This window comes from Lepisosteus oculatus, chromosome 1 (assembly GCF_040954835.1).
Source record: "Lepisosteus oculatus isolate fLepOcu1 chromosome 1, fLepOcu1.hap2, whole genome shotgun sequence".
NCBI classification, from domain to species: Eukaryota; Metazoa; Chordata; class Actinopteri; order Semionotiformes; family Lepisosteidae; genus Lepisosteus; species Lepisosteus oculatus.
In genome coordinates this window covers 22,752,342-22,765,254 of record NC_090696.1, presented here as the reverse complement: position 1 = coordinate 22,765,254, position 12,913 = coordinate 22,752,342, and the positions used below count along the sequence as shown (strand labels likewise).

Here is a 12,913-nt window from a genome sequence, read left to right as displayed (position 1 = left end):
CAGTCCCTCCTCTCTCTTTGGTTGCCCAGACAAAGTCTTGGAGCAGGCTCACCATCTCCCCTTGAGGTTCTGTCTTGGACGCATGTCTCACACCTGTTACTTGTTGAGAGGTGACTCTAGGTCGAGCTCCCAGCTCTTCACAACATTCTTCTTCCTCAGATGAGGGCACCGTGTCCCTAGGTTCATCTGCTTTGAGCTGTGGTAATGCCTTTCCTTGTGAGCGACAGCCTGCCCATTTTCTCCAGGGACGCACTGTCTTGCAGCTAGCCATCCCACAGCTGCCACCAAATGTCACAGGGAGGGCAGGAGGGGTGCCCAAGTGAGTCCTTTTAAAACAGAATGATGGCTCAACCGCACTTGCACTTAGGTGCTAAAGTGATGGTTTATTAGGACAGTGCTCTTCACAAACAATTATATATAAGAAAAAACAACAACAACAAAATGGAACTAGTGTACACACACACCCACACACACCCACACACACACACCACACACCCACACACACCCACACACACCCACACACACCCACACACACCCACACACACCCACACACACCCACACACACCCACACACACCCACACACACCCTTTCTCTAAGAAATAGAGGCCAGGAGTCCTACCAAACTTAGGTCCTATCAGGTCCCCCACTGCAGCTACAGTAGGATTAAGCTCCTGTTAGATCTCACCCCCCCTCCTAAATAGGTACAGTATAGCCCTGCCCCCTCGGACTGTACCATTGTTACATAATTATTCAGCTGCATTTCTACCAAGATAACTAATTTCCAAACATAGCAATTCCTTCATTATTTTAAACTATAGTGTATACAGAATATACAAAAAAAAATACCAACCCTGAATACAACATTTTACTTATTTTTAACCACCTGTAAAAATGGTACTTACTTTACCGGAAGATGTGCACATGCATCACGCAGCATTGACACTACAAAGCAAAGCTGAAAAGGGGTATCGGGTTTGGACCAATAAGGCCACCATACCAGGAAGTCAGACTGCAACACGGAAAAGACAAACAGATAGAGCGCTCTTTCGAACAGCTAAGTACAAAAAGACAGAAACATAACGATAGACCTACAGAGTTTGTGTTTGTGTCTCTACAGGTAACAGGAACTGATTTTGAAATAAGATGTGGTCATGTTTTGCGTGTATGAAATAGGAAACTGCTAGCCTAGCCCCGAGTGTGCATCCTCATGAGTGTGCACCCTCAACAGGAAAGTGTATGCATGAACGTGTGTAACTTAAATTGGATAATGGGTGTCGTGTACTGTACTGTCTGCGGACGGTGATTGAGATCCCTCGGGCTTTGAAAATTCCCTAGATTCTGCTGGCATACAGCTTATATACGGTATATATTATTGTAAAGAATGAAAGTGAGGTGACTGGATCTTTAATACATCAGTTGTAAAACCTTTTGTACTAAGGTTTGAATGTTTTTACTTTTGTTACTTGTCAATGTTAATCACAATTTGTATGATAATTAATAGGTTCTGCTCACCACACCGAAATTAAGACTTATTACAAAGAGACAGGTATATCTTGCACTTTCCGCTAAGAATTTGGATCTTTTTTGCGTCATTGTTTTGACGTGACCGTACTAATGATCTACACAAAACAATTTTTGGAGATATTTCTGAATTTATAAATTAAGGTTTAATTTGAATTTGGATTTAGAACGTGTATAATGTAAACTTTTCTACTACTTAGGTCACCTGCAGTACTGTACAATATTGAAGAATTAAGTTTTTTTATTTTTTGATTATGCTGTACTTTCCATTTTTACAGTTGCTTCTGTAATTTCCTCCAACAAAAGCAAATGACACCCCCCATAAATCTCTGCATTTACGTAAGGGTTTAGACCTAAACTAATATGATGCAATTAAACGAGTGCCCCAGGGTTCCAACACTGTGAGACAGCAATACTAACCACAGCACCACCGTGCCACCCTTAATCAAGAATGTTTTGTTAAAATTGTGTAAGTCACTAGTAAGGTCTCATTTAGAATATTGTGCTCTATTTTGTGGTCAACACGCTATAGAAAATATATTGCTACTCTGGAACTAGTCTAGATAAGAGCAACCAGATACCTTCTGGGGCTAAACAAATGTCCTACACTGTGAAGCTGAGGAACTGCATCTTTTTAGTCTTGAACAGAGAAGATTATGAGGTGCCCTGATACTAGTACCAAAACATCAAAGGCATTGACAATGTCAATGCAAAAGAACACAAACCAGATAATTCAAGTTAATTCTACATGAATGCATATTTAAAACCAAGAACATGAGGCACTTCTTTACCCAGTAAGGTGTGGGAGTAAAGAGCAAGTTGTCCAGCCATGCTATTGAAGTCAATACTGTGGCTTCTATCAAGAAATGACTGGATCAGATCCTAAAAACTACCAATTGGGCTAAATAAACTGAATGGCCTCCTCTTGTTTGTAATGTTTTTATTATAAATATCATACAATCTATGTGCGAAGACTTTTTATCAAAGACAGAGTACTATATCATATTTATTTTATTTTAGAGATACGTTTTTTCAACTTTCCAGATAGGTCTCTTTGACTCTGCAAATACAATTTTTTTTATTTTCAGCTGTATAATTAGCTGCTACCTTCTATAAAACTGGCTTCTTTTCACAGGATCCCTAGCCAGAGTTAGTTGATGTTTTGAAAGCTGCCTTTGTATTCTGACTAAGAGAAATTCATATTTCACATTAAAAGGAAATAATATTTCCTGGGAAGTAAGTGCTATAAAGTGTAAGTAAAACATATGCCTTATTCTGTTTTTTAGATGGATAGTAATTTTTTTATATAATAAAAATATGTATTATGCATCGACATTTGTGCTTCTAAATGGATTTATTGAGAACCCATAACATCTACTTTTTCTATTAGAGTGGAAAAACTATAAGTGTGGTAATCTAGGTATAAGCTACCATTTTCACTGCAGGGATTCATGTTCCTTTGGCGGTTTCCTTCAAAGCTATACTTTTTGACTAAAGTTGAAAAATTGTCCATGTTCTCCTTAAGATGGGTTGTGGCTAAATTAAGGATTTTCATCTGGGTACATATGAAAGGACACATTAGAACCCAAAACTATTTCTGTTCCCCATTCAGCACAAGAGCTCTGCTTCTATTATTTAAAAAAAGACATCTCAACTGTCTTTTGTTTTCATTATTTTGCTTTCAACTCATCTATTGCAAGGATATACAGCAACAGCACATAGGAATGAATAACAATTTAATTTTTCAATTAGAGCAGGAGTCTCCAACTCTGGTCCTGGAGGGATCCAATCCAGTTAGTCTTATAGGTCATCTGTTTCTTGAGGTTGGAAAAAACTGAGTTATTAATCAATTAAGCAAGTAATCTTTTTAATTATGAGAATTCAGATCCTTGCGGGCTGTATGGTATTAAGGTTGGTCCCAAATTATCCCTAAATTACCTATATTAACTATTTTAAAAATGACCTGCTTAATTGATTACATGAAATCATTCCATGTGTCAGTTTATTGTTGACCTATAAAATCTACTGTACTGGGGCTTTCTAGAACCAGAGTTGGAAACCCCTTAATTAAATATTGTTTTTCAATACAGTCATACAGCTTTAGATTTTAGTTTTTTGGTGATTAAATTCTGAATCTCATTATCAATCACTTGTCAGACTAAGGGCAAATTCAAAGCAATGAGTCACACAGGTCCAAATGTTCCCAGAAAGTGCAAGGTATGCCCATCACTTTTTAATAACTCTTTCTCTGGTGTAGTGTGCAAAGCATATGAATTATCGTACAAACTGTGGCATACATTGCAACTATTGTTTAATATTAAGCAACAGGAGCCAAGATAATAATCAATAACAAAGAAAAATCCTAAAAAAATCTACTAAGGCTGCTGATGTTCAATAGTAGCCAATTAGTAGCCAACAATTCAAAGAGGTGAATTCACAAAATATTTTGTGATCCTTGCATTCTGTATTTTAAACATTTGTCTTTTGAGATCCCAATCTTCTAAATGCGCTATGACATACAATATATTAAAAATAAAATGGTGATAGGAAGGACTGCAAGAACTCAGTGGAGAAAAATCCTGTCTAGTGGTCACAGCAGCCAGCGTTCATGATGTATTCCAGTCCTCTGGACTGAAGTACAAACAATAATGTTTATCATGGTATTATTATGATGCCACAGTGCATCTTATAATAAATCCCCACTGGATAAAATAATTTCTGCTAAAATACGTGGTATGCTGTCGCCGCATTACATTACAAACTCTTCTGTATCAGTATGATGTCAGTGGAGGATGATAGATATGGTACCTTGTAGTAGTTACATGAACTTCTATTGTTTCTAGTGTCAGCTAGCCCATGACTCCTTTGGTAGGCCTGACAGTAATGATACCCTTCAATCTTTGAGCCTACCCATCACTATGAATCTGCAAACTACAGCACTAAATGTCATTGATTGTACAGTTTTAGGAAGTGAATAAAAACCATATATATATAACAACTTCAGTTAATGATACTGCCAATAAGTACATACATTTAATTACATATTAATTGTTAATTTAATTCCAGTATGTGCATGTGTGCTGTGATGTATATTTTATTTAAATTTACATGTTTCCTTCTACATTTGATGTTAGACATTTTTTTACAATAGATACTTGGACAAAACAGATTTTTAAAATGAGTACTTGAATAGATATTCAGTTGTCATGTCTCCTTTTATGGAAAGAGGGTTGAGGTGTTGCATCTTGGATGTATTTTAAAGGTGTATTGTTTTTCATATTTTGATGACGTACCTCAAATACAAAGCAAAATACTCTGGTAGATGCAGCAAGATTGTATCAGTCTTCTTTGGTCATTTACAACCTGTACTCATTAAAATGCCATGCTTCAGTAGACCATTAAGAATGATCAATGTCAGTATTTTAGTTTTCAAATTCAGAATCGGTAACCAGAAGATGTTTTGTACCCCTGCCCCATCCCTGTTAAAGGTTCGTTTTGTTACTGTTTCCAAGCCCCTTGGGAAGCTTAATACTCAGAATCATATCATTTGTTGAACCTTTGACCATTAAAGTTAACCTTTCCTACTCTTTAAAGTAGAAAGGACTGACCTTCAACTCAGTAGGGAACAGGCTACAAATTGTAAAATGTATGATTCAGTCCTATAAACCACTGAGCAAATGAAAGAAAGTACCTTTCTATTTCATTTTCAAAAATAAAATCAGTAAGGTGTTATAAAATGAATACAAATACATGTATAATTCAGTAATCCAGTTCAGAACTAGGCATCAAAAGCAAAACTTTTCTTTTAACTCAATCTATTCCTTTATGCAGACATCTTCTGTCTACACACTGTGAAGTACGGCAAGGAATCTAAAATACTCTTACTTTTTTATTTAATTAACCTGGGTTTAAGACATCTGATACTTTGTTTAAAATGTTCCCTAACCCTAACTCCCCTTTTGTTCAGTGCCAACCATTTAAATGTTTGAATGATTTTAATTTAACGAGAAAACTGTTGAAATTATTGTGGCTCCTTCTTTTTCACTTTGTTAGGTGTTTATTGGGATTTGTATATACAATCCTTCATAAAACAAACTGAGATGTGCATCACAGTGAGGTGCAGTAAAGTTAGATAAGTTAGCCTGTGCAAATTCAGCAAAAATGAAAGCATTAAACTGTGTTGGCCAAGTCATTTGTATTCATGAAACATTTTGTATTCACGTGCTTCTATAGTTTCTGCTAATCTTGTTTTGGTATCATCTGCTAACCTAACTAGTTTACAATAAAAAAAATCTAGATCAATGCTATGAATTAGGAAGAATAGGACACCATTTATTATTAATAAATGTTAATACAAGTAGTGGTGTCAGAGTAATAACACAATATAATTAAATGATATAAAATTTCAATACTGTACTATTTTATAAAGAAAAAATGTCTGAACTGAGGCCCTATTCAGCCTTATAGCCTTAATAGTGCTCGTATGTATTACCATGTATCACAGTGTCCATCAGCAATTCATTCAAACTATGAAAATAGTTATTTCTGGTAGCATTTAGATACTGTAACATGTACATTTTAGCAATTACAGTATCGTAGTTCCTTGATAGAAACCAGCAAACTCAGGTGTCTCTCAAATCTCTTTTAATTTATAGGGTCAGCATAAAAGCAACAATATATATTTTTAGATCTTTTGGTTAGGTATAGTTTTTACATTGAATGTTTTATAATGGAATTATTGTCACGCCCTCTGCATCCAGAGGGCGCTCCTTCTCTGTCCTGTCCCTAGTTTCCGGTCTGCTGTCCTTCCTGTCCCTCTCTTTCCCTTGGGCTATATATTTCCGGGTCTTGCACTCCGTCCTCGCTCAGCAATGACGTTTGGATGTCCCGAGACCCGCCTAGCACCAGGGCGCCCCACGTCCGCTCCCTGAGGGCATAGGTTTCTATACGGCATTCCTGAACTCTTTGCACTAATGAGCCCGGGCCTTTTTCCCGTCTCGCCACTACGCATATGTGTCTTTTTCCGCTCTCCTACTCCCCACGGTTAGTCCCTTTGGACGTCCGTGACAATTATAATGTAATTTGTCAGAATAAAGCATAATAAAAACTAAAACTACAATTTCAAATACCACTTGTGTTTTTTAATTGTGTTCATTTTAAAGGTACCTACAAATTTAAACTATCCAATCCATCTGAAAATGTTTTAAAAGATGCATTATTTTGAAACAACCAAAGACTCCAAAGAAATTGTCCAAAGGAAGACACATAGGGAGTGGAGACAAAGAGAAAATTGAAGGAAAAAACAATGTCAAAAGACTGAGTAATTAAGTTCTTATACTGTACCTTAATGCCAAGAGTATTAGGAACAAAATGTAATGGAAATGGAAGTTATGGCATTAGCATGCAATTATGATGTAACTAGAATAAAAAAAAATATAAACAATATAGTATAATAAAATCAGAGCTGTATATGTAAAAGACAAAGTGGTTATCATAAGAGATTTTAATTTTACTGATGTTGATTGGAAAAAAAACCCAAAAGGATCTGAAATGGTAGACATGACTAACAGCTTCCTTAGCTTAGCTGCTGTTTTACAGATTACCTTTCAGAGGACATGCCAGCACTTGTTTAGTCTCTTCAAAAAATTGAGACAGTGTAAGAAAAAGAAGTTGAGATAACCACCTGGGAACAGTAATTATAATGTAGTATCAATCCCTCCTTCTGTTATCAGAAAGCCCCTAATTCTTTTTTAAGGGGTGAGTCAACCAGGAAGGATAAGGCGCAAGGTGGGATTACAGTTTGTGCACAACACAGTCCTTTGCAGGATACATAAACACATAGACAATCAAAAATTTAGAGATGCCAATTAACCTAACCAGAGTTTTTTTGTGGGAGGAAACTGGAATACCCAGAGGAAATCCACACAAAACTGGACAAAATATGCATAACTTAGAAAGCACCCCGATCAGAACTGAAACCAGGTTCACAGCATGGTTTGAACTGTTTGAAGTCCAGTTTAACATTTCTGAAAGCAAAATGGTTTAGAATTTAAAAAAAGCAAACGCAAAATTATTAATGAAAATGATCTGGATACAAAGGAATACATTGCAAGCACAAGTAACACATTAAGAAAATTTAGGAGAGCAATTGAAATTAATATTTCAGTGGTGGTTAAAATATTAAAAACATATTTAGTATTACAACATCAATGGAACAATAAAAGGTGATGTAATGAATCTCAGAATTAATAATGTGTAACTTTTTGATGATAAAAAGGGAAATTTAAATGTGTTATACAGTATATTGCACTCAGGCATTACCAAGGTAAAAAATAAAATTCTACTGTATATTAAATAATAGCACCAGGGATTACTGAGAAATACTACAGGTAGTAGAGGCACAATAGATAAACATAGATTTATAGAGCCTCTTTTTCTACTTAAGGACAGAAGACATATTATTCATGGACTGTTAACTCTTCCAGTAGTCACTGAGTACATTGGTAATACCCATTGACTGGAAAATTGCTAATGTAGTTCCCACCCATAAAAAGGACAACACAACTAAACCGAATAATTGTGTACCAATAAGTCTTCTAATATATCTAATTCTATGAGTAATAAACAGTTTCATCAAAGATAGGCCTTCCTTGGCCTCGATTGTTATTTAATCAAGCAATATCAGAAATGTATACAAAAGAGTATAAAGTATGACATTTTGATTTTCTGGAGCAAAAGTCTATTCTCAAAACGCAGGCAGTAGGCAGGTGATCCACATATTTTGGATTGAGAACTGGTTAATAGACGTAAAGCTGTGGGTTCAGTGGAAGAATAAAGGCTCAGATTGAAGAAATGCAATTAGTGGAGGACAACAGCAATGTACTGTATATTAGTCTACTGCTATTCCTAATGTCCTTCAATGATCTAGATTCTGCCATAGTGTGGACAGTTAGTCCACAAATAGGAAAGTTAGTTACTTTTGTAGATGCTGTAAAGGAAATTGAAAAATGGTTAAAATTATTTTCAAAACTTGGTAAAGATATGATAGATGAAGTGGAGATCAATAAAGAGTCAAATTTATCATGAAAAACATACTGTAAACACAGTATAAGATTCTGTTCACTTTGTGCGATGAAGCTGCTATGTTGGTACCTCATTTGAATCATCCAAACAATGTGGGAAAGCAATAAAATGACACATGGAATGCTTAGATATGTAGTTGAAAGTACCAAATTTAAAACTGTATTGCGTACTAGCAAGACCTCTTAAATAATGTTTGCATCTTTCATCAGTATGAATAGTGAAAGATGAACCAGATGAAACATGGAAACTACAAGGAAGTGCATTTCAAACTAAAAACCTTGGATTTGAGAAAACCAACTCTTGATTTCTCTTGAATTAGCTACAAGCATCCACATGGGCCAAACGGCTAGGCCAAATGACCCCCTCTTTGTAACTTTTATTAAGTTGTTATTTTCTTAATCTCCTAAGTAATATATTAACAAGAATTACAAATTACATGAATATTTCAATGGATCATTTAACCCGAACATAATTATATTCTAATTATAACATAATTTCTAAAATGATCACAGAACATTACTGAAAAGAAAATGCTTTAGTGTAAGAGTTGCCTTTTCTTTACATGAGGGACATGAATTCTTCAAGGATGATATTATTGTCTCATGATGCCTTCTGGAACTATTGTGTTTTTTCTTTTATTTGTTGATGTTAAGAACAAAAAGGTTCCACAAAACTTTTCACAAAATCACAAATATTCTATGCAAAGTTTAAAAACAGGTTTATGTAACATCGCAGAACATTGAATTTCCTAGAATCACTAAGTGTTTTTATACAAAACAAAAACTATAATACTTGTCCTGTATTTGTGAGTGAAGCTTCATTGACTATACCTAATTCATTTAAATGTTTTTGTGGAGGTTTACAATGCTGCACGACTTGGACTTTTTATGTAACAAAGGCAAAGTTGTATATATTAGATGATAGAAGGTATTTTGCTGCTTTAAAGCTTAAAATGATCTGAAGGAATAATATAAAAGTTATGAATATTAAGTAATTATTGTGGAATTGTACAGTAGTTCTTTCTGCTTCTGACAAAAGATTTTAATTTTTTTGTAAAACAACTTTAAAACTTTCATAACAAAACCTTTTAAACTTTATTGCAACATGACCTTTCATGTTGAAAAATAAAATTGAGATACTCTTGCCAGCTGAATCTATCTGTTCTCAAATTAAGATATCTTGATCTATTGAAGCTGCTGTCACCATCACTTGCCATCAATACTTTATTTTAATAATCCAATTTCTAACTGATTATTTTATTGCTGACAAAACTAAGAACACTGAATATCTACTTTGCAGAGTTTTAAATCAGAAGTGTTCAATGGCTATTTTTTCATACAAAACAAAATCAGAATGTAGAGCTTTACTTCCCACTTGTAAAAGTATGCTTCTGAACTGATGAAAAGTTAGTCATGCTACATTTCTGGCATACCACTAAGGACTCTCAACAATGTGCTTTTCAGTCTCATTGAAAAAGAAAGGCCACTTTTATAAGTAAACCAGCTCCTATTCAATTGCCATTAGCTCAGAGTTCAAAACAATAATGATCTAAACACTTCAGATGAATTCATGCTGTTCCAACATTATAAAAATTGTATACAAAAGCAAAAACATACCAGTTCATAAACAATTTAATTGGACAGGGATACAAGGCAGAACTTTAAAATATTCCAAACTAAAAAGTTTGAGTTAAAATGTCCCATAATCAGATTTGTTTGACATCTAAAGCCCTGCTGGACTCCAGTTTCATTCAATTCAAATGCAAATCCACACTGAACTTCACCCTACTTTATCCAATCAATAAGAATAACTTCAACTACTGCTTAGCAGTAACCCTTTATATAATTTGTTTTTGTTATGTATATAAGTGAAATTACAAAAACAAGCCCACATTTTCATGTTGTAAACATGTTGCCTTCAGGTTCAGATTATGTTAAAATTTGCATTTAAAGATAGTATATGCACTCTATTTACAACATAGACAGATGAGTGAAATTAAAAGCTTTTTCTTTACAACACACAGTACAGTATTTACCTTTGACTCTGTGTAATACTGCTGTCTGAGCTATGAAATAATTGTATGGCTCACGTGAAATAATTTTATGGCTCAAAACTTATTTCCTTAATTTTCATTTCAACGTAACATAATTGTTTAAACTAATGTCAAAATTAGTGGTGTATTAATACATGTAATACATCTTTGAGTACAGTATGTGATCTATATACAGTCATATTGAAGTATACATGAATGTATCCTTCCATTTATTTGTGTATAATTAAAATTTCAGGATAAAATTCTGCCAAGGATTAATTTCCACCCTACAGTGAAAGCCCTATTCAGGGTGTCACTTGGAGTAATTGCCTTATACTTTTTTCGGCGTGTAATAAAGGAAATGTCTGCATTTCAATATCGATACGCTTCCCACAGAAGATAACAAACGACAACACTGCAGTCTGAATGTGTTAATAGGAGATTAAGGGAGTGCGTGGGGCGAGGGAAGAGGGTTTGAGGGTAAGCACACTCCAACTACAGGAGTATAGCTGATGTAAATAAGATGGAGGGAGGTACGTACTGTATACAATTTCAGGAAAATAAACCGCTCAAAGCAATAGAAGACTGCACCGAGGGTGATGGATGCACGGGTGTTAAGAGTTACAGATTGCAGTTCACCATTATACAGTACTATCTCCCATCCTTACAACCTCAGAACATCTAATACGTATTAGAAAAATATTCAGCTGAAGGTAGGTTTCAACTGAAGCATAAATCCTCAGCATCATAAAAAGCAAACATTAAGCAACATAACCGTTAGCCGTGGCACTCGGGGACTAGTGTAGTCACAAGAAGAAGAAAAAAAAAACAGATGAAGTACTGTGTGCATCTAAATGACGCTGTTTAAAACCCTTGGATGCTGATTTATTTTATACGTACAAATATCGGACTGGTTAAAGAATGTATCGAATACGGTACAAACTCCAGGCAAGTGCTAAAAAGACGTACTGTACCACAAAACTTTTGTTTCTTTCATATAATTAATATCTCTTTAATTTTCGAATATTTTGAGCTAAGTGTCTGGCAATTCCGTGTTCACAAAGCCTTAACAGAACACATGACAACCTAAATTCTATAATATATAAAAATGTATTTCAATATTACCCACGTAAAGTTTAGTTCTATTTAAATTCAGAAAAAAAATACATCATATTTATATTATTTCTAGTAGCATGAAGCACGCTTTGCGTGTTTCATTTCAGACCGTGAAGGATCAAATTTGACAACTGTGTGTCGCACGTTAAAGCAAGTTTTCTTTAAAAATTTTAAAAACAAAAAACAACAGCAGAAATCTGCCTTGTGGCGCTTTATATCTCCTCTCACTTAAATACACCTTACTCGGTAGGGGGTATAATAAAATCGAACAGGTCCATGATTTTGTTTATGCCATTTTAAAGACAAAAGCATTAAAATTACCTGATTGTCAAATCCCAAGCAATATTCCAGCGACAATCTTCCAAGATAATTTCCAAAATACTTTCAAGATAACGGTATCTCAAGGTGAGCTGGATTCAATCCGTTATCCTGTGCTTCTGATTCGCTGTGACTGTAGCTGAAGTTAATCGGTCTGACAATTCCTTTTTAACAGCAGTAGCTTGCTAAAACCAAAATAGATTCCTGACTTCAGCACTAGTAGTTCAGTGGACAGCTCCTGTTGTGACAGTCTCACCTCTTCTCCTGGGTCTAGCACCACTGAACCAGAGCCTACTAGCTCTAACCTCACCAACTGGCTACGTCCCGAGTGGATTTGCATACAATCACAGCATCAACCAATCAACAAATCCAGACAAAGAAAAAGAGCTGTAACAGTGAGCTGTTGTGTCACAGTGCTAGTGTTACATCGTGTAAAATAAACTTGCATCAATTTTTTTACGTTAATTCATAAAGAGATTTATAGGCTTTGTCTCCACATTTACAAGCAACTAAAGAGTGAGTACTCCGTTGCTTCATGTTGCAAAAGTTACATGTTTTGTAGAAGAATGTCTTGTTAAAAAATGCATTGTTCTGCTTGTTGAAATGACTGAGCAAGAAGGACGATTACAATCATATCGGCTTAATTGTTAACTTTTACCGAATAGAATAATCTTGAAAATGCAATGCACTTCAGATACACGTTAGTAAATAGACGCGAGATTTATTAAACAAATTGCAAAGATTTCACCTGCAGAACAGAAAAGGGTTAACGTCTCGAAGAGCACTCAGGAAAAAAGAGAATATGTATGCGGTGGACTCCATTTACAGAAAAATAAAAACGAT

At 35.1% G+C, this 12,913-nt stretch overlaps 1 protein-coding gene across 4 annotated transcripts in view; it reads right to left on the bottom strand.

The window, feature by feature from the left end:
• The window catches only part of fstl5 (follistatin-like 5), a 266,449-nt gene extending 254,059 nt beyond the window's left edge, over window positions 1-12,390 (bottom strand). For 2 of the 4 annotated variants that reach the window (XM_069187730.1, XM_069187734.1), the window contains exon 1: window positions 12,074-12,390. The gene's annotated coding sequence lies outside the window, so the exon portion shown is untranslated. The remainder of the gene's footprint in view (window positions 1-12,073) is intronic. The other 2 variants (XM_015344712.2, XM_015344713.2) reach the window with 1 other exon arrangement.
• Between the last annotated feature and the right edge of the window lie 523 nt (window positions 12,391-12,913).